The sequence below is a fragment of the Chenopodium album genome, chromosome 13 (assembly GCF_948465745.1).
Source record: "Chenopodium album chromosome 13, dcCheAlbu1.1, whole genome shotgun sequence".
NCBI classification, from domain to species: domain Eukaryota; kingdom Viridiplantae; phylum Streptophyta; class Magnoliopsida; order Caryophyllales; family Amaranthaceae; genus Chenopodium; species Chenopodium album.
Window position 1 is genome coordinate 9988131 of NC_137846.1, and position 23834 is coordinate 10011964.

At 32.7% G+C, this 23834-nt stretch overlaps 1 pseudogene; it reads right to left on the bottom strand.

The window, feature by feature from the left end:
- Positions 1-3965: 3965 nt before the first annotated feature.
- LOC145575187 (bifunctional 3-dehydroquinate dehydratase/shikimate dehydrogenase, chloroplastic-like) lies at positions 3966-17835 on the bottom strand (annotated as a pseudogene).
- Between the last annotated feature and the right edge of the window lie 5999 nt (positions 17836-23834).

Here is a 23834-nt window from a genome sequence, read left to right on the forward strand (position 1 = left end):
ACGCGAATGTGATTGAATGAGGAAGGGTAGGTGTCGTTTTCTGTAAAAATAACAAAAATCTAGTGGAAATAGAATAGTGGATGCGTTTGGTGGGGACAGGGGAGTCAATGGCAACGCATAATTCTAACACGGAGTACACCGAGACAAGAGAGTTAGGGCTTGTTCTGTTCACTTTAATTTCACTTTAGTTTAGTTTAGTTCAGGTTCTAATTTTCTTCTCTTATAAACAATTTATTAGTATAGCACCCGTGCGATGCACAGTTACTAATAATCTTCATTTTTATCTCGCGTAAAACCTTAAATTAATTGAATAATATTAGAATAACAATTAATTTGTATAAATTAGTACATTAATCATAAATTATTTTTAATGTTAATGATAAATCAAGATACGAACCTCTCAGAAGGATAAAATTAAATGATGTATGGCCAGTACTTATTAAAACAATTTTTTAACTCTTACGTCTAAAGGATTCAAATTAAATGCAACAATTTAAACTTACAGTGTTTTTTTAGGTGTGGCTACACCGTGCAACAAGCTGACACACACTAAAACACTGACCGAGTAACCCCTGACCGATCGAATAGCCCTTGACCAACTCAGTAACCCCTAACCGACCGATCGAGTAATCCTTGAATGACCGAGTAGCCCCTGACCAAGTTACGCCTAACTGGCTAAATAACCCCTAACTAAGTTATGTCTAATTGAATTGACTGAGTAGCCCCTGACCGACCGAGTAGCCCCTAACCAAAAAACCATGGGCACCCCTTGTGGTCAGCCACATATGAAAATGTGTGTTTAACTTAACATCTAGTACAATAGTTTTGTCCTAATTCACCAAGGTATCCATACCCAATTAATACGCAATCACTCGCCTATCACCTATTATGTCTGTACAATCCTTGCCCCTGCAATTTATTTCTAAGATATTTATATCTACTTATAATACATGCAATGTCTCATCACCTCCTTAGTCCTTATTTGATCAATAACTTTTGAATTGAAAATATATTTTTTCTAAACCTTTCAATTTTTTATATATAAAAAAATAATACATTAACACAAAATAATAGTTATTAGTACCCTTAAAAAAAATAGCTCAGTTAGTTAAAGTTTCTCTTTATTTTTAGGGGATCCTATGATCAATTTTCATCACATATCCTCGTGGTTATCTAAACAACAAAAAATTACTTAATAGTAAAAATGTAATAAAAAAATACTACAATATAACAATGGACTTTAATTTTAATATTAATATATCTATTGACTTTGTGTTCGATTATTGTTTAATGCCAATTTCATATATTTAACAACTAATATTTACATCAAATACATACTTAAACAATCTATGTAAAAGCTTGTGTGGCCTTACAACTAAACGAATAAAAGTAACAGAAATTATCTGACAACATAATTTAATTATGTGTATTTATTTATTTTTTTTTCAAAAAGGGAATGTGTTGTATGTAAATAATAAAATTCAATATTGTACTGTCAAATAAATTGTATAAACAAATCACAAATATGTATCTTAGTCAACTTTACAAACTATCAGTTATGGGTAATCAAATACTAAGAAAAGAATTATAATTTAGTACAACCACTAAGCCAAGACATCTTTGATAAAGTTAAACAACATCTCAAGTTCTCAAGTACTATGCGCGTTAAAGCATATCACCTTGTATAGTCATTATTATTAGATCAGACCAAATTAAAGTACGTACAAGTTAGATTATTGCTTAAATATGAACATGCAATGGAATTTAGAAAAAAATTACCACCAAATTAAAATAACATCTAAAACAAAGTAAGATTAGCTAGTGATGGTAGAGTGCATGATTAATGTCTTGAGATTGCGCTGCTATTGCTTAGTTCAAGTAATAAAATATTTTGCATTATTTTTTTTGTGCAAGAAGAAAGGATGGGATAATGCATATGCTTTGATTAGGAGGATGATATAAGTAAGCAAATTATTTTCATGTCGTTTTCTGTAAAAATTAGGAGACATAGTATTTAATATGACATTCTTCCGTGAAAGCGCGCAAGCGGCAAATGGTGTATTTTTTTTAATAAAAAAAAATCTTCAAAAGTATTGTTTTAATAAAATGAGAGATATTTGGGGGGAAAATGTGGTAAATCTATAGAGGAAATAATAAAGGCTTTGTTATTTTCCAAATGATATATTAGACCTTCCTTTTTCAAGCTTGTAAATATTTCTCATTATCAAATATTTATTAGAAAAACCGAAAAAAAAACCAATATTATATACAAATTAAATCATTCATATAGATCAGATCATATAAATTGATCATAGAGATTCTTTGTAAAACAAAGTAATGCTTTTCACTTTATAACTTTTTGTTGAAAATACTATATTTATTTGACAAAAATTTTATACATGTTTAGCGTTGACCAAGATTATGTAGAACTCCTTAAAACTAAGTACTTTAGTAAAATAAGATTTTATAGGATTTTATAGTTATGAGAAATATTCTATAATATGCGATAATATATATGAATAAGATTTTTGACAAATATACACCGAGATATTTTTTAACCCCAAAAAAAAAAAAACCTAAATTAAACTAAAACAGGGACATGTGTCATCCATGGAGCTAGTGTACCCTGTTTTAGTATAGTATATAGAATATTTCAATCTATTCAGTTCAATATTAATCAGTTCAGTTATTTTCAGTAAATCAGAACAGACCCTTAAATGCAACTGGTTGACTTTAGTTTTTACGTTATTATGATAAAGAGCTTTTTAGATATTGTCTACTGACTACTCGTTTAGCTTGACTCATTAGAGGTTTGATCAAATAAAATAAAAATTAATTGGAGTGTTTGGTAAATAACTTTTTGGACTTAAAAATTTCTTTATGAAAAAGCTTAAAATAATAAAACTTTTTAAAATTAGCTTATCATTAACTATTTTTTTTTTTAAAAATAGCTTATTAAACATTAAACTCTTTTAGTTATTACATACACCAAAACGACTAATAACTACTCCATATTTAATACTCGTAAACAATTAGTGTGTAGCACGAGTGATGCTCCCGCCTCCGAGTCATAACTATAAATATATAAATAAACACCCTAATTAAAGTTACATATATAATTAAAAGCACTAAATATAGAAAGTATAATTAAAAGTTGGTTAAGTTGGTTAGACTTTCAACTTAATTATTGTTCCTCATAAGTTCAAACACTATATAGATCTTTTTTGTTTTTTTTTTTTTTTGGGTTGCAACTTTTGAAATTTTGCATTTTTTTTTTGTTGTTGTTGTCATTTTTATGTTTTTCTATTAGACTAGCTTTATAGTCATGTGGAATTAGATTAGATTTGTCAAGATATAAGTAAATTTTCATAATATCAAATACCAACATTTTATTTTTACTTAATCTTGATTAATTAAAGATATTAATTGTTAAAATTATGCATTGACAAACATAAAAGTTGGTTTGTAACAAATAGAATGAAAGCAAGGGAAGTACTGTACGTACATGGTAAAAGGGTAGTGTGTTAAAGTGTTAAATTCAGATACAATAATACAAGTAGAAATATTATGGAAGAAGTATATACACACGTATTATAAATTAATTTCATACATATTCCGATTTATAATCATCTATCAATCCTTTTTTACCCAACTCTTCATATTGAGCATTGTTATTTTTGCAGTTTAAACTATACAGTGATATAAATACTAAGTATATTTTCTTAGATAAATTGGGTCACAGCCTTTAGAGAATTCGTACCTGATTCCCTCCCTACAACTTACATATTCTTTAAAAAATCAACACTAATGTAGATGATAATTAATCTCTTATATCAATTAAGCTAAAGTTGCATACTATATATATGCGACGATAACATCATTACACATTACGTACATACAAAATAATACTCGATTTTACAAATTTCTCAAATTTAGAAGTCAAATATAGCTCATATCAATCCTTATTATTTGTTCCTTGTCAAGACTTCTCTCATAAGTTCCTTTGGGGCTGTGTAATCAAGCGAAACAAACATCATGAGAAAACACATAAAAAGGAAAGTAAGAAGTGTTTAATTGTAGCAAGAGGTTGCATGTATATATAATCGAACATATATCATATTCATATATGTACATTTTACCTGGCAAACCAGTGAACTTTTCAAATTGTATGAAAGCTTGATTAATGAACATTTTTGTTCCATAAACAATAGTAGCTCCTGAATTTTGAGCTTCTCTCAATAGTTTGGTTTGTTTTGGGGTATAAACTGCACCGAATACAAGGGAGTAATGCTTTAGAGCTTTCTGCAAAAGAAACACAAATTTTATTCACATTAGTACTATGGAGTATAATGAATATAAAGTTCGTGCAAACTAATGCAAATTTAAATGCATGCATTCCTAATCAATGTTGTTGAACTGAACAAAACCCTTATAAAAACAAAAGATGTATGTGCATGTATATATCTATTTCATTATAATGAATACTCTTGAGAAACAAAGGAAAATAATAAGTGAATCATATCCTTCAAATGCTTAATCTATCTATGACACAAGGTCATCAATATTGAATTCTTACCAATAGATCCATCATGCCTGTCAAATTTCTCCTTATATTATACTTTCTCTATTTCTATATAATGCCCATTAGACATTTTTAATCAAAAACGTTGAACTTTATCAACTTTTTTTTTTTTTATTATAGGGCAATATTGTTGAAGTATATCCTACCAAACAACGAGTGTAAGTGTCCCACATTAATAAAGTTGAGAGAGTCAAACACTTTTTAAGGCAAAAGGGCTAAACCTCCTAGTGCCATATGATTTTGGAATAGAACTTCCTTTGGACTTGTGAAGTGGACTATCTCTCTTGGTTTGCAGGTGCGGCCACACCCATATTTTACATGTTATGAAAGCTAGACCCATAATTTGGGGCCTTTAATGGTTTGAGTATACCGATTTTGGGATGAAACTTCTTTGACCCGTATTTGACAAATATGGTTTGGTAGATTTCACTCATCACAAGTAAGATCATTGACGATAAAGAGTCAAATATACTATGGTATCTACCAATTGGCTGTTGGTGTAGTGGTGATTGAGACTACACTTGGTAGGGGGGACTCGTGTTCAATCCCCCGTAACAACAATTGGGAGGAGATTGGAACCTAACCACCCAGAACTGATCCTCAAATCCGAATTAGCCCAAAGGGTAAACCAGGTAAAGCACTAAAAAAAATATACTACGGTATCTTATTTAGGTGTACAGGTATTAGGATAGATGGGTTACCTTAGAAATAACCATCTTATCAATATCTGGTTGCATTCCAATAGGTGTAGCATTTGCCAAAACTATGCCCTCTTCCGGAGCAAAACCTTCTAATTCTGCAAGTTTGATGACTCTTCCACCAACTTTACTTGCTAACTCCATAGCTTTTTTTGATATTTACACCAAGAAATAAACAATAATCTTTTAGCACGACTAAGGGCCTGTTCTCATTGACTGAAATGAGTTGAACTGAACTTATTAGAGCTGAACTAAACTGAACTTATTAATTAGTGATTTTTAACTACGGATTAATGATATTTGATTATTTATTATTATTTATATGTGTATATACAAATATACATATTAAAATATTTAAGAAAAATATACTATATAAATAAAATATTTATGAAAAATATATTAAAAACATGGAACCCCAAAATATTTTAAAAACATATACTATATAATTAAAAAAATAAAATATTTAAATGACAAAAGAACACAAAACACTTTTTAAAAAATTCTCAAAATGAAAAAAATAAAATAATAAAAAAAAACAAAGAGTTGGGCCGGTCTTATTTAAAAACTAACTTGATCATATCCTATTTTTACTCCTAACTCGTCAATTAATGAAATATGGTATAATAGTCATTAAGTGAAATATGGTATGACCGTATAATAGTCATTATTATTATTATTATTATTATTATTATTATTATTATTATTATTATTATTATTATTATTATTATTATTATTATTATTATTATTATTATCGTCGTCGTTGTTGTTGTTGTCGTCATCGTTGTTGTAATATAAGCTTAAAAGTATGAAATTTGGCTTTATATCATTAGCAATATCATTATATGTGAACTGAACTGAACTGAACTGAACTGATTAGAGCTGAACTGAACTGAAATTAATCTAATGAGAACAGACCCTAAGAGTTTATCCTAATAGGTAGTTACAAGAAATATAATATATGAGTTAAATAAACAATTGTATCAAACATATACTATATACTTCATGAATTTACTTAATTAATTATTTTTCGTGTTTAAGGACACTAAATAAATGCCAATAAATGATTTAAACAATAATCAATCAACAAATAATTACATGTTCCATAGTAGCGGAACAAACAAGCTAAGTAAACCAATCAACGACTTATTCTAAAATGCTAATATGTTTTCAGGAAAACTATCTATTATGCAATCAGTTACGACTACTCTTGTGCCTTTAGACTTTCCTCCATAGGCAAGTGCCTTTCCCGCACCTCCAACTCCAACGACAACCATGACTTTATCGACCAATGATGATTTCATCACTGAGCTTCCATCCCTTATACCTAAGACTTACAAATTTCAAATAATACATTTCATGACATTGTACAACAGATAATCACTTTATACATATCTATAACATATATCTGTTCAATTAACAAACAAACCTCGTTTTAATCCTTCTTCAATAGCTATAACAGCACCCATGTAGTCAATGCTATAACCTATTAGTTTCCCATCAGACGGTCTTCTAATCATGCAACTTATTGCACCAATTTCCTACAAAATCTTATATATGTTCATAATAGGGATTTTTCATTTGGTACCATTGTAGTTTTGGTCTTTCCATTTGGTACCCAATATTTAGTTTTACTCCGCAGAGTACTATTGTAATTTTGTCTTATTCTTTACAATAGCATTTCGTTAAATATAACATTGGTTTAGGGCGATTGTGGTCCTTTAAATCTAATTTCGACAGCAAATTTTGATCCTTCAAGGTCATAATGACTTCCAAAACTTTAAATCGAAATATACAAATTGAGACATTTCTCTTGCACATAATTAAACCGCGACATTTTTTAGCGTTTATTATTATTATTATTATTATTATTATTATTATTTTGCTAATTTTGACTTCAAACTTGAGCCTTAGGGCCGCTAAGAACCTTGTCTTAAAATTTTTAACGATCCATTTCAATGACACCTAAATCAAAGAATACATAATATATTTGGGGGAATGCTATAGTAAAGAATAAATTGAAAGTATAATGGTACCATTTGAAATAAAATTAAAATTTGGGTACCAAGTGGAAAATTCAAAACTACAATGGTACCAACTGAAAAATCCCTTCATAATATTATATATGTACGTGATTTAAATTCACAAGGGTTTTTTATACACGGAAGAATTTGGATCCACTGAAAGAGTAGAAGAGTTATGCACGTACCTTTGCTATTGGATCCACCTCGTCACAACATTTAAGTCCCGCGATCTTGTGAGGAATTGTGAAGCTGCACACGGTTGTCATGGGCTTAATATACTCATGAGGTCTATTTGCTTGCTGCCTTGTTGGGGATGCCCCAATTTCTCATAGTCTCACATGACATTTTCGTAAATAAACCAATAACTTTATTCAATTATGGAGCGCACAATAATGAAAAAGTTATTGATTTATTCAAGAAAATGCCCCCATGAGAATAAATTTCGTTTCTCAATATGAGAAACAGGGAATTGCCCTTGCTTAACTGGTAATTATAAAATTAGATATACATACACTTACTAGTTACTATGATGGTTATAATGCATGGCGATTTTTTAGTACTAGCTTAATAGTCCAGTAAATGTACATGTATCCAACGAAGTCAGGAGATGAATAAGTCTCTAGAAAGTGAGAAACGCTATTCACCAGCAAAGGCAAATAAACGCCATTGAAACTAACATACTTGAATGCCGCGTTGTATAAATGAGGGCTCTTGCTGTGAGATATAGGATTTCCTAACACACCATGAACTTTGGTATCAACCCCTATTTGCCTGAAATTGTACAAGTCCAAAAGATCTTTTATAGTGGGTTGTCCAAGGTCTGAAATTGATTCTCTACCCTCAAGGGTTGCATATGTAAGGAATCCTCCAAATTTCGCGCTAAGTATCCTTGACATTAGTCCTTTCTCACCCATAACAACTCCAATCATTGGAACCTAAGAATGTAACACAAGCATTTAGCTAATCACTATTCACTAAGGGTTAGTTCGTTATCAATATTTTGTTTCCATAATTTTGTTTTATAAAAATCTGAAAAAAAAAGACTATATGAAACCACAAAAAGTATTTTTCAGACTCTTGCTGTCAGTTTTCAAAATAAACATAATTATTGTAGGGATATATTACTTTTTATAAGTTCACGATTTTATTTAAATTTTATGACAACTTTCAAGTTCATTAAAACCAAAAATTGAAAGCTAATTAACATTGATGCCAAACGAGCCATAACTTTACCAATCGATTTAGATTTGGTCATTTGTAATAGTTAATTGAAAATGATTAAATTTGTTTTCATCACTAAATATAACATTGTGTCTTAATTACTTGTTGAAAATGATTTTAATAATGCATTTGTTTTCATACGGTAAGGATAACAAGACCCTTTGTACAGTGGTACTTACGCACCTGAGAATAAGCAAGTATTTGCATAATACGTGCATTGTCTGTAGTATCTACAGCAGTTGTTGCAATTTTTACTATATCAGCTCCAACAGCTTGTATACTTGCCAAAAGTCCTCCTAATTCTTCAAGTGACGGGGTGTTTACGAAGTTATGAGAAGAAACTATGATGGTGGTCTTAGTAAGCTCCCTTTCATCATCGTCAATGGACTTGAAAAACTCATCTGCAACCTACAAGAACCAAATGACTAAGCCTCAATAACTTGTTTGGCCAATGTGTATGTCCTAATTTCTCATACATTGTATATGTCCACATATTCAAAAATTGGAAACGGTATACGGAGTAAATTTTTTTTTTTTAATCATGTGCATTAACACAAGTGCATCTTGCTATCACAATTAGAGCTGTCAATTCGGGTAAACGGTTCGGGTAAGAGTGGGTCGGGTCAACTCAGGTCGGGTAAATTCAGGTTAATGCCGTAACCTATGCGGGTTGGGTTGGGTCATGCTTGAGTCGGGTCACTTCGGGTCATACATCTTATCGGGTTTGGGTCGGGTTAATAACAAGTTGGGTTACATTTGGGTCAGGTGAACAATAATTCGGGTTAGAATCAGGTTAAAACGGGTTTAGGGTAATTCTCGGGTTCGAGTCGGGTTCGGTTCAAGTCAATAATTTGCGGGTTAGAATCAAGTCGGGTCATTCTCGGGTTCAAGTAGGGTTTGGTTCAAGTTAATAATTTGCGGGTTATAATCAGGTTGAGTCATTTCCAAGTCGGGTCATTCTCGGGTTCAGGTTGGGTTATGTTCAAGTCAATAATCTGCGGGTTACAATCAGGCCGAGTCATTTCCAAGTCGGGTCATATTCGGGTTCAACTAATTATAAATAGATAATATCATTTTTATCAAGCTAATTATTTCCTTTGACTATAATATATATGGAAACATACTAGGGAACTATAATGTATAATTTAGGAAGATAATTATCTCCTTTGACCATACAATAAATATATACTATATTTAATTCTTAAATTTGGGGATGATGCTCATTTCTTTTGCTGGCTGGACCGACTTGGTCTCCTTAGACAAAATGCTTTGATTAACAATAATAAGGTGGTCTAAATTGAATTTAAGGTAATTTGAAATCCGATCAGGAATAATTTGGGTTGAATTTAGGTCGGGTCAATTATAACACCCCCAAATCTTCCTCTACGGAAATACTAGTATAATACGTATAATTATACCGTAGAGATAGACTTAGGCGTATTACCACCGCGTGATTACGCAAGGCTACTCAAACTCACTAAATAAACCAATACTTTGCAGCGGAAACTTTAAAACTCTTCTTTATTTAATAATAGACCAAAAATAGTAACCATTGTCATGAGTACTCAAAATAAACACAAGACCAACATTTCCTAATCTAGGTGAAACCATTCCCGGGACTCCATATGCTTAATTATGGACTCCACCTGAAATTAGTCAACACTACTTACCATTAAGGTAAACAGGGCGAACCAAAACAAAATAAGAAATACGGATTAGCAAAATATGCTAAGTACGGTAACACTACAAAAAAATATCCATATAGAAACGGAATTTTAGCGACGGAATTTTATTCGTTTCTAAATTAGAGACGGAATCAAAAAATCCGTCTCTAAATTAATTTAGAGACGGAATTAAAAAAACCGTTTCTAAATTAGAAACGGAATTAAAAATTCCGTCGCTAACTTAGCAACGGAATTGAAAATCCGTCTCTAAATTAGAAACGGATTTTTTTTCCGTCACTAAATTAGCTACGGATTTTTTTCCGTTGCTAAATTAGCAACGGATTTTTTTTTCCGTTGCTGAATCTAGCAACGGATTTATTTTCCGTTACTAAATTTAGAGACGGATTTTTTTTCTCCGTTACTAAGTTAGAGACGGATTTTTTTTCCGTTGCTAATATGAGCGACGGATTTTTGATTCCGTCTCTAGATAATTTTTGAAAATAATTATGTAAAATATTACATTAGAGATGAATTATGTAAGTAAAATTCATCTCTTAACTAGAAACGGATTTTCAAATCCGTCTCTAATTTAGAGACGGATTTTAAATTCCGTTTCTAAACTAGAGACAGATTTTAAATTCCGTCTCTAAAATTTCTTTCATTTATTATCATTTATGTGCGTAAAAGTAAACAAATAATATTTGGTATAGTTGGTAAGAGTTTCACTATGTGACATTGAGGTCACGGGTTCGACCATTACCAATTGCAATTCTTGCGATTGGAGATTCAAGGAGCCTTACATGGAAAGCCGAGTCGGGTTGACCCGAGTGAGGTCGACCCAAATAGCAGCTCTTTTTAGATTCAAAATGTTTTTTTCCGTTGCTGAATCTAGCAACGGATTTTTTTTTCCGTTGCTGAATCTAGCAACGGATTTTTTTAATCCGTTGCTAAATCTAGCGACGGATTTATTTTTTCCGTTGCTAAATCCAGCGACGGGTTTATTTTTTCCGTTGCTAAATCTAGCGACGGATTTTTTTTCCGTTGCTAAGTCCAGCGACGGGTTTTTTTTTCCGTCTCTAAATTCATTTAGCGACAAGGTTTTTACCAACGGAGTAATTATGTTGATATATCCGTAGCTAGCTATGTCCAGCAACGGAATTTTAGCCATTAGCAACGGATTTTACCTGTTGCTATAAGGCCAAATTTTTGTAGTGTAAGTGTAAGATAATTAAACTCAATTTATTTGCAAACATGCTTTTGAAATCTATTCCAATAATTAATCCAATAATTCCAACTCATGATTCAAAACCGATTCTCAATATTCCAATATCAATATTCAATAAAACCAATACCAATTATTTTAAAACCAATTCCTCATATTAAAACCAATTCCTCCATAATAAACCAATTAAACCAATTCCTCTCCCAAGTGTGCACACCCCCCAAGCTAGTCTCCTTATGTAACAAGGCTATTCTTGAGGAAAGATCCGGTCATACAAAGTCTAAGGCCTTATCAATAAACCAAATCCGCATAGTGGGATTACCAACATGCTTATAAAGCATTAATAATAAATTTAATTCAATGATTCAATAAATCCTCTTTTGAATCCAATAATTCCAATTAATTCAAACTCCTTTATTAAATTCAACATGCTTTCAATGTCAAACCTTTTTAAAACATGAATAATAATTAATTCATTTAAAACATGATATAAAATCAATACTCCAATTTATTTATTAAAACCAATTTATTTAAACACACTTTTATTTCACAAAACATAATTCAATTCAATTTAATTCAATTATCACAAGAAATCATTCAAACATGCTTATTCAAACCAATCTTTTTTCAAGGTATCTAACCACCTAACGTACCTTGATCCTTGCTTAGCAAAACACACTAAAGGGACCTCAAGATTCTTGATCGAACATATCCTACAAATAAATATAACCTTAATTAATATAAGGTTAACAAATAATCACAATAATTAAATTAAAACCCCCCAACTATATGTACATGAACCATTTAAATTAATTTTCATAAACATCATTAAAAATCTAATTTTATATAATTAAAACTACTCATAATAATTTTTATAAATCCCCCATAATAATAATAATAATAATAATAATTGAATAAGAGAAGAGAAGAAGAAAAGATAAGAAACCAAGGAAAAAAGAAGAATTGGATTTTCGTTGGAAAGAATAGACAGAACTTGCAGAGGCTATAACTCCTTCGATATAACTCTGAATTGGGTGATTCTGGAGCCTAACCTCAAGGATTTTTTGAGATGAACAATCTTCTGTGAAACAACAATACCCCAAAAACTGACCAGAAGTGCCCGAAAATTGGCTTCAAAGATAAACGGGATGATTTGTGTAAAAAGAAGAGAAGAAAAGAAGAGAATTGGTGTGAAGAATATGAGAGGTATGGAGGGGTATTTATAGGCTATCTCATGCAAGAATTATAGCAAGAGAATGTGGGAAGAATTATGACAAGTAGGGTTTAAGGGATTACTTGGAGAAGTGAATAAAAGAATTAAGGAAAGTTTTGATATTAAAGAGATTGTGTATAATTGAATATGGAAGGTATGTATGTCATGAAAAATATTAAGGAAATTGGAATTACTTGGGGAATAATTAAGAAGAATGAATGGCAAGAAAATATGATGATTGGATATTAAAAAAATGGAGAATTAGAATTAAGGAAAATAGGAGATTTTGGGAGATAATTAAAAATATAATTTTACCAATTAAATTCCCCCAAAATATTTCATGAGGGCCGAAAATATGGAGCTTACCATAGCTCAAATTTTCGGATTCCTCTAGATATATTTAGGAATATTTTGCTCGATTTTTAAGGAATAAAATAATTGTATAAATAATATAGAATAATAATTAAATAATTAATTAATTAAATACCAATTATTTACCAATAAATAACCAAGAAAAATCAGATTTTCCATACATGGAAAATCCGAAAATCCTAGCTAGTTATTAGGTAATTTCGGCCATAATAATTAATTAATTAAATAATTATTTTGCTTTAATTAAAATATCCGAAATATGTAAATAATCCGATTTTTAAAATAGGATAAATGGATAATAAATCTTATCCAAAATAATAATTTGTTTTTAAAATACTTTTGGCGCCAAAATTCAAATATCATTTTGGCTCCAAGATTTAAATAGTAAGTTGAATTACTAAAATACCCTTTTTAGAAAATAATTAATTAATTAATTAGGAAAATACGTATAAAAATACGGGATATTACATCAATAACAAGTTGTGTTGATTTCGAGTCGGGTTAGAAACAAATCGGGTTGAATTTTTTGGTCGGGTTAGTAATAGGTCGGGTAAAATTCGGGTCGGGTCAATAACAATTCGGGTTGAATTTTGGTTGGGTCAATAGCAAGTCAGGTTGATTTCGGGTCGGGCTAGGAATGGGTCGGGTTGAATTCTGGTCGGATTAGTAACAAGTCAGGTTAAATTCGGGTTTTGACGGGTTAAAACGGGTTTGGGTCAATTTCGATTCAAGTCGGGTTCAATTCAGGTCAATAATTTACGGGTTACATTCAGGTCGGGTCATCTTCAGGTCGGGTCATGTTCGGGTTCGGAACTCACATACTCGGGTCAACTCAAATCTAGGGTTGGTTTCAGGTCGGGTTTGGGTTAACATTTTTTTGGGTTCAGATGGGTCGATTAATAATAGAGTTCGGATCGGATCTGCTTTTAACAGCTCTAATCACAGTACGGAGTATATAATATGAGAGTTAGTAAGGGCAAAAAAGTACCTTAAACTCAACATGGATGTACTAAGCTCCTAGTTCCATTGCTTTATGCAATGCACTTTGGCGCATACCTTCGTCACCATCGTACTGACCTCCTTCCCATGTTGGTCTAGAAACCAATTAAACAACTATAATCATATGTGTGTATTATTCCCTCTTATTTTATTTGTTATCCCATTTTCCAATTACAAAGCTTTAAAAAGTCCTTTTCATTTAATACTCCGTATTTTTGTAAAGATTTTTTTTAAAAAATCTTCATTAATTTTCCTCCATATATGATATATCCGGTGAAGGTGTCAAAATTTATAATTTTTTTTCCTATTTTTTATATAAGTAAACAATTTTGTACTATAAGTAAAATTTTTAATCATCATTATTCTCTCATCCAGCCGCTAGTCCACCACTATAATTACCTTGTCTCTTTTAAAAAAGTAGGACTATTTAATGTAAAATTAGAATCTTAATTAAGTCAATGGTTTCTCTCTTCTTAAGATCCACCCTGTAATTTTATATTCCCTCCGTCTCCAAAACTTCGACCCTTTTAGGTTGATTTCGTGGGTATTAAGAAAGTTAAATAAAAAGAAGTAAAAGTATATTGGAAAGATAAATTTACACGAGGTTTATAAAAAAAGTAGAGAGATAAAGTATTAAAAATACATGAAAAAACAAAATTTTATATGGGAAGCTAATGTTGCACAAATATTGTTGTAAATTGTTGGGTATTTCAATACAAATGGGTCAATTATTTTGAGGTTAAAATTAGGCCAAAAAGGTTGAAATTTTGGGGACGGAGGGAGTATGAAACAACAAATAAGATCGGAAGGGATATTTACTCAGATGCAATTATTTAACATCCAATTCAATCCTCACTAACAATTAGACCAACTAACTAGGTAAGTCTCAGCAAAACCATCTTTCCCTATTTGTGTTAATTAAATTGATCAATGCAAACAAAATAGGTCAATATTAATAATATTGGCTCAGAACTTCGATGCAACAGTTCATTAAGTGGCAGCTTCAATTACGGAGTGTAACAGTGTGAGTGGCCTTAGCTTAATATATTCAATTTGCGCAACTCGTCCCATGCATATATTATTATTCGTATTATCTCATGTGATTAAAGCCTTGTTTAGTTCACCCTATTTTTACTTATTTTAGAAAAAATAAGTTTAGATCAGATTAGAGAAAATAAGTTCAGATCAACTTATCGTTTTATGTGTAATTTTTTATCGCTAAATATCTTAATTTCGTAATCAAAAAAATTATGAAGATTACATATTAATAAAATACACATTATTACGAATCTAACAAGATCCCACTAGATATATTTTTACCTTACAGATTATCGTACACTTAAGGTCAAAGATTGATAAAATCAGACAATAAGTTCAGATCAGACCATATCAGATCAGCAAAAATCAGGTTAACTAAACAGGGCCTAAATCAACAGAATTTATGACAAAAAGATATGTAATTATTATAATTATTTTATTATTATTATTATTATTTTTTTTATGTTAGAGAGCCATAAAAATGGGTGATGAGCCAGGATCTCTTGGAATAAGGAGGAAATTAAAGCTCTAACCAATTGAGCTATCCCTCACTCTCAAAGGTTATGTAATTAACTAATTATGGATATTAAATTCAATGTAGTTGTTCTAATTTGTAAATTGTTAATTTATCAAGTTTTAATTTTATTTTTTAGACAATTGTAATTAGTTCATAGTGAAAAAGAGATGTCAATATACAAGAGGCAGAAAAAAAAACAGCTACAACTTTAATCAACTTAATTAAGTACCTGAAAGTAACCAAAGTGGGTAAACAAGTATGTTTTAGTAAAGCTTCAAGATCATAATGTGGATTGAAGTTGTTCAAACACTACTACAAAAAACCCCTATCGAGTCGCCTGTAAATGACCTAATGAGTCGCCTCAAAGGCGACTCTACAGCCACCGACACGATAGTTTCCAACTTTAGGAGTCGCCTCAGAAGCGACTCGATAGCTTTTATATAAGTCGCCTATTAGTTGTTAGGCGACTCTATAGGTTAAGCTATTGTGTCACTTGTGTTGAAAGAGGCGACTCAATAGGTTAATCTATGGTGTCGCTTGTGTTGAAAGAGGCGACACGTAAAAAATCAACATTTTTTTCCAACTACTTTTATTAGCTCATATAATGTCAATGTTTATGCTACTTAGCATGCTTGATCTCTGGTTCTTTGCCTAGAAGGTTGAAGTTCTTGCCATTGTGCCAAAGTTACTATATATTGCCAAAGTTACTATATATATATATATATATATATATATATATATATATATATATATATATATATATATATATATATGATATTGTAACTATTTTAAATATATTGTAAGAATCAACTTATCGAGTCGTGTCTTACGTATTAGGCGACATATAAGGTAGTGGTCACATAATAAAGCACCTAACAAGTCAGACTTTTAGAGTTGCCTGTAAATAAGGTGCGACTTGTAAGCATATCGAGTCGCCTCATACTAATTAGGAGACTTGTTAAGTTGGAGTTAAAATCAACAAAGAACCTAACGAGTCACCTAATATACATGAGGTGAGTTGATAGGTTTACAAGTCGCATCATATATGCATGTTATAACCTGACTTAATTAGTGGCTTAAATTAGATTTTCAAAGTCACCTGTATAAAAGGTGCGACTCATTAACCTATTAAGTCGCCTTATGCATATTAGGCGACTCATTATGTGAAAGTTATAGCTATCAAAACTCACCTATTAAGTCGCCTAATATATATAAGGCGACTCGACAAGTTTTGGAGTCGCACCTTATGCACAGGTGACTTTGAAAATCTAATTTAAACCACCAAGTCGGGTTATAGAGTCAAATGCATATATGAGGCGACTTGTTAGCCTATCAAGTCGCCTCATATATATTAGGCAACTCATTAGGTGCTTTGTTGATTTTAACCCCAACTTAACAAGTCGCCTAATAAGTATGAGGCGACTCGATAGGTTTATAAGTTGCCATTATGTACAGGTGAATCTAAAAGTCCGACTTATTAGGGGTTTTTTTGTAGTAGTGAAACAATCTAACCGAAGTTAAACCAAGTTGGCTCCTTGCTTCTTGGCTTCCCTTACTTGAACCAGCATTTCATCAACTGTTTTAGCCAAAATCGACGTACAAATCTGTAGGAGTTATAACAATTTACGAATTGCTAACTCAAGTAGTAAGGATATATGAAGGAAATACAAATATGGGTTACAACCAGGAATATAAAATAAACTTCTTCTGAATATATATATATATATATATATATATATATATATATATATATATATATATATATATATATATATATATATATATATATATATATATATATATATATATATATATATATATATATATATATAATTTCAAAATATAAACTTCCTCTTATATCTCCTTAATATCTCATATATTATTTTTTCTTTCTTCTGCTTACATCTCTATTTACAATGAAAATAAATATTACATTTATAATAACCTTTGTTTTACTAAATAATAAAAGAATGAAAACTCTTCTAATTCACAACCTCTCACTAATTTATCAAATGTTATTTAAAGTGAACTAATTTTATCAAATGCTTATTATAGTTTTCTAAATTAAAGTTTGAATTTCAACAAAATCAACGTCGAGTTTCTCCTTACATTTTCTCCTACACCAACTTCCAAGGGAGTTTCCTAGAAAAACATATATACAAACAATGAATGTGTAAGTAAGTCTACCAAAATGATGAAAAAAGAGCTAGAATACAACAATGTGTGTGTACGCGCGCATTCTCGTAGCGAGGAGATACCCAGTTCCAGTAGTCGGAAGTAAGAATCATTGTAGTGCAAAAATGGAGAAGGATAGACAAAGAAGAGATGAGTTGATTAGAGGTTTGTTTAATGTGTACTAACTTGGCAAAATTACTTAATTAATACTTCTATAGTACTCCATCTATCCATAATGTAGTGTATCTGTGTATGTATTTCATATAAGGTGCCCAATATTGTTATGTTTGTTTCTAAAAAAATCTTTCTATTACACAATAATATCTTATAATTATATCCATCAATAACAACTTTTCTATCTTTTTCATATAATATATCACCAATAATTCCCTAAATTTCGTGCTACTTCTACTTTTAACTTTCACTAGTAGAGAAAAGCAAAAAGGCACCCCTTAATTGCCACCGGTTCAGTCCAAACCGGTGGCAAAAATAGGCTAAAAAATGGGCGAGTTAATGAACCAGTAATAATGGCACCGGTTCAGTTCAAATCGGTGGCAAAAACATATAGCCCACCGGTTTGAACCAGTTCCAATGTGAACCGGTGTCATTTAAAAAAAAAAAAACCCGCCTTCTCTCCTTCCTTCCCCCTCCTTTCTTCCTTCTCTTTCCTTTTTCATTTTCGTTCTTAGCTTCACTATATTGCATTCCAGAATCCCAGCAAAAACCCTCACTATCCTTCTCCCCTTTTCCCTCCACCACAACCGCCACCTTCAACGGCGGAGGTTCGAAAACCCTCCACCACAGCCGCGCGCCTTCTCTTTCTCCACTGTCCTTCTCTTTCTCCCCTCAACCCCCTCCACCTCTCTTCGTTTCCCTCTTCATTCGAGGCTCTTTCAAGGTTCGCCGCCGCGCCACCGCCCTGAGGTTCGCCGCGCCACAACCCTGAGGTTCGCCGCGCCACTGCCCTGAGGCTCCTCCACCACCAAGCACGGCTGCAACCCTCCATCTCTCCTTCACTTCATGCTCTTCAACCACAAGGTTTTACTTATATTTTTTTTTGCTTTTTTCACAATTATTTTCCAATTATGTACTTATATTAATTTCTTTTGCATGTTGAACGATTGTTAGGCAAATTAAAATTTAGGTTTGAATATAATTTTACTCCAATTTTTCTCAATTTTAGGTTGTTTTATTGGGAAATTGTGAAAATATTAGAGATTAGTAACCTTGTTACTCAATTAGTTGGATTTTATTATGTTTTAGTAGTTAATTTAATTTGTTTTGATGGGTAATTTTGAATAAATTAGAGAATATTAACCTTGGTACTAAATTTGGTATGTTTTAATGGTTAATTTTAAGTTGTTTTGATGGGTAATTTTGAATAAATTAGAGATTAGAAGTCTTGTTATTAAATTAGTTGAATTTTGGAATGTTTAAATGGTTAATTTTAAGTTGTTTTGATGGGTAATTTAAATTAGAGATTAGTAACCTTGTTAGTTTAGCAATTTTGAATAAATTAGATGAATTTTGAACAAATTAGTGAATACATAGTTTAGCAATTGTTAGTTTGATGAATGATGTGTTTTAGCTTAGAAATAAGTTAGTGAATTGACATGTTATGAGAAAGAAATAGTACATACATAATATTTAACCTAATTTTTGTTTTTGTTATAGATTCATATGTGAAGCACGAGTTTAGCTTGAGGACTACATATTTAGCTCAAGTGGGAAGTTCATAAGTGTTGAAATCATTAGAGATCATGTATTATGTCATGGGTTTAGGCATAAATACCGTGTGTGGATTTGGCACGGTGAAGGTGGAGAGTACAGTGGGGATCTTGATCGGAATGATGTGCGTGTTAGAAGCAATGAGATTCATGTGGACGAGGAATATGAGAATGATGACTATATTGTTGATAATGGTGAGGATGGAGCCGATGATGATCAGACGGATGAGGTCGAGGATGAAGACGTGGATGAGATGTTGCATGGTGTTGAAGGTGGCGTGTTTGAGTTATTATCAGAGGCTTCCAAAAAGCCTTTATATCCTGGGTGCAAAAAATACTCCAAACTATCGGCCGTGCTAACACTTTTCAACATTAAGTCGAAGCATGGGTGGACGGACATTAGTTTTACTTCTTTGTTGACTACATTAAGTGATATGTTGCCTGATGGGAATGAAATTCCTAAGTCTTACTATTATGCAAAGAAGCTCATGTGTCCCTTTGGTTTGGAGTATAAGAAAATACAGGCACGTCCTAATGATTGCATTCTTTATCGAAATGAGTATGAACAATTGCAGGAGTGTCCACGATGCAAGCTGTCACGCTACAAGCGCATGATTGCAATCCTGGTACAGAGGGACCTCCTGCTAAGGTGTTGTGGTATCTTCCCATTATTCCAAGGTTTAAGCGTCTATTCTCAATACCAAAAGACGCTGACAACTTGAGGTGGCATGCAGAGGGAAAAAAGAAAAACAGAATGCTGAAGCATCCAGCTAACTCCCCGCAGTGGAAGAACATTGATTTGAAGTTTGAGAAATTTGGTGATGAAGTCAGAAATTTAAGGCTTGGGTTGTGCACGGATGGGATGAATCCATTTGGCACTCTTAGTACCCAACACAGCACATGGCTGGTACTTTTAGTGATCTATAATTTGCCTCCTTGGTTGTGCATGAAACGTAAGTATGTAATGCTTTCATTGCTAATAATGGGGCCTAGGCAACCTGGAAACGACATAGATGTTTACCTTGCACCACTTATTGACGACTTGAGAAAGATGTGGGACGAAGGGGTTTTCGTTTTCGATGCTCATAAGAACGAGATACATGGAGAAGATGTGCTACCTGAGGTAGTTTCAATTGTATTAAAAGTTTTAAAATATTGAGTTACGTGAGATCTGAGGTTGCATGATTGATGAACTATTGCAGGTTGCTACTCCTACACATGCGGACTCGAGGGAGCTTGATAATCCAACACCACATGAATATCCAGATTTACGGGTGATTTGTTTGGTTCTAGCGTAATGAATTTCGTTATATTATCAATGGTGTAGGAAAAGACCTATTTTGATAACTTCTTTTTTTCAAGTGTAGGAAGACACCCAGTGTGCACTTCTAGCCCCGAGGCTTGCAAATAGGGGAGAATTGAATTTCGTGACGTATGGTAGTGCAGAAGCGACGACCGGTGATGCGGCGAGGCCACATCATTACTCGGTTGGGATCGCTTAGGTGATTGCGGGGTTCGAAGACATCCCACTACCAGTAACTTTAGAGGAGGTTGAGATAACAAAGCTTTGGCAAGCTCAAGGTAGCTTCGTGGATTGGCCACGTGTGTGGGTGAGGTTGATCAACGAGGTAATTTATTTATTTTCATTTTTTTAGTGTTAAATAATCGTTAGGCACTCTATAACTGCACCTCTAAAAATAAAACCGCCGAAATAACACGACTCCCCGGCCCCCATCTCCGATGCCTCGGCTGCGGCGGCCTCGGCTGCCGCTGCCCTGGGCTGCTCCGGCCTCGGTTGCCGCTCCCTGGACTGCTCCGGCCTCGGCAGCAGCTGCCTAGGCTGCTTTGGCCTCGGCAGCGACTGCCTGGGTTACGTCAGCCTGGGCTGCTGCAGCCTCGGCAGGGGCTGCCTGGGCAGGAGCGGCCTTGGCGGCGGCTGCTTGGGCTATTCCGGCCTCGGCGGCGGCTCCTTCGGCTGTTCCGGCCTAGACGGAAGCTGCACTTTTTTTTTCTGGGATTATTTTGAGCCATTATTTTTTTTTAACTCACTTGGTCGTTGGTTTCAGATTTCGCATAGAAGCCAAACTTCAAAGAGAAGGAGGGTGGAGAAGCCTAAAAGCATTGATCAACCTAACAAGAAGCTGAGAGAACAACGGTCCAAGAGTGAACAAGCGTCGAAGTTGCACTCTTCGAGAGGTTCACCCATGCAACCTACTCCACTTGTTGAAGACATTGTTCTTCAATCGCTCTCTGTTGATTTGACCTTTCTTCACAATCGTGCTTGTCATTTGGTCGATCCCATTGAAGTTGCACTTCCTAAGGCAATGTTCCACTATGATGAGGATGCAGTTGCATGGATTAACAAAGAAGATGTGAAGGAATTTCTACGTAGTGCAAATCTTAACATTTCCCTCATTCAAACATTTATGAGGTACTTCAATGCCCACATAATCTACACTTTTTTCAAGTTATTCAAATTTGTGGTGATTATCTTTCATTTAATTAATTATTCAATGTTCATGAACGCAGAGCACTACAGGAGCACTTAACTGAAAATTATTCTCCTTGTAAAGTTGGGTGGTTATGCCCCGAGCAATTATCCACTCCTAAAATCACAGGCAACCCCCGTGACGTGTTGTATTATGTTGAACAGAGTATCAGGGAATCAGTTCGTGCGGGAGACAAGTTCATATTCGCCCCATGTTATAGAGAGTATGTCTAACCATGTCAAATTCAATCGTTTGGCCTCATTATATGTTGACTCCTAAATATTAATTTGTTTGTCTATTGTGAACTTATGTAGGGAGCATTGGAGCCTCATGGTGATTTGTAATTCCAATAACACAATCTATCACCTTGATTCAGCTCGATCATCGGAGAAGTGGCTCGTGAAGTCTATATTGCAAAAGTAAATATATATAGCTACGTAGTGATGATTATTGCTAACTAATTTAGTAGTCAGACGACTAATCAAATTTGAATGTACTTTACTACAGTGTTATGAAGAAGCTACATTGTCGTGCTCCTCAGTGTCCAACATGGAAGTCACTGATGGTAATTTACACGATATTGTGATTATCTTAAACAACTATGTTAGTAAATATTTGCTAATTTGCTTTGCATGTTTCACTGATGTGATTTGTTCGTCATATGCCAGTGCGCACAACAAGAAAATGGACTTGATTGTGCTTTATATGTGATGAGATTCATGCTTGACATAGTGACTCATTGTACGGACAGTCAACAGCTTGATGAGGTAAGTCCTAAAACTTAATGAAATGCTCTTTTGATATGATTTCAAGCCTTAGACATCTAAAAGTAGATAACATTGACATTTTATGAGAAATAAATAGCTCATTTGATAAGAAAGGTAGAAAATGGGCTAAATAGAAGTCATATAAGCCATATTTGGGCCATTTTTTGTTAATATGCTCTTTTGATGTGATTTCAAACCTTATACACCTAAAACTAGATAATATTGACATGTTATGAGAAAGAAATAGTTCATTTGATAAGAAATGTAGGAAATGGGCAAAGTAGAAGTCATATAGGCCATATTTGGGCCATTTTGAGTAAAATGCGTCTTAAACCTTAATAAAATGTTCTTTTGATTCAATTTTAAGTCTTAGACACCTAAACTAGGTAACATTGACATGTTATGAGAAAGAAATAGTTCATTTGATAAGAAAGGTAGAAAATGGGCTAAAAAGAAGTCATATAGGCCATATTTGGGCCATTTTTTGTTAATATGCTCTTTTGATGTGATTTCTAACCTTATACACCTAAAACTAGATAATATTGACATGTTATGAGAAAGAAATAGATCGTTTGATAAGAAATTTAGAAAATGGGCTAAATAGAAGTCATGCATGTAGGCCATATTAGGGCAATTTTTGGTAAAATGCTCTTTTGATTCAATTTTAAGCCTTAGACACCTAATACTCGGTAATATTGACATGTTATGAGAAATAAATAGTTCATTTGATAAGAAATGTAGGAAATGGGCAAAGTAGAAGTCATATAGGCCGTATTTGGGCCATTTTGAGTAGAATGCTTCTTAAAACTTAATAAAATACTCTATTGATGTGATTTCAAGCCTTAGACACATAAAACTAGGTAACATTGACATGTTATGAGAAAGAATTAGTTCATTTGATAAGAAAGGTAGAAAATAGGCTAAATAGAAGTCATATAGGCCATATTTGGGCCATTTTTTTGTTAAAAATTTTCTCTTTTGATATGATTTCTAACCTTATACACCTAAAGCTAGGTAATATTGACATGTTATGAGAAAGAAATAGATCATTAGATAAGAAATGTAGAAAATGGGCTAAATAGAAGTCATGCATGTAGGCTATATTAGGGCAACTTTTTGGTAAAATGCT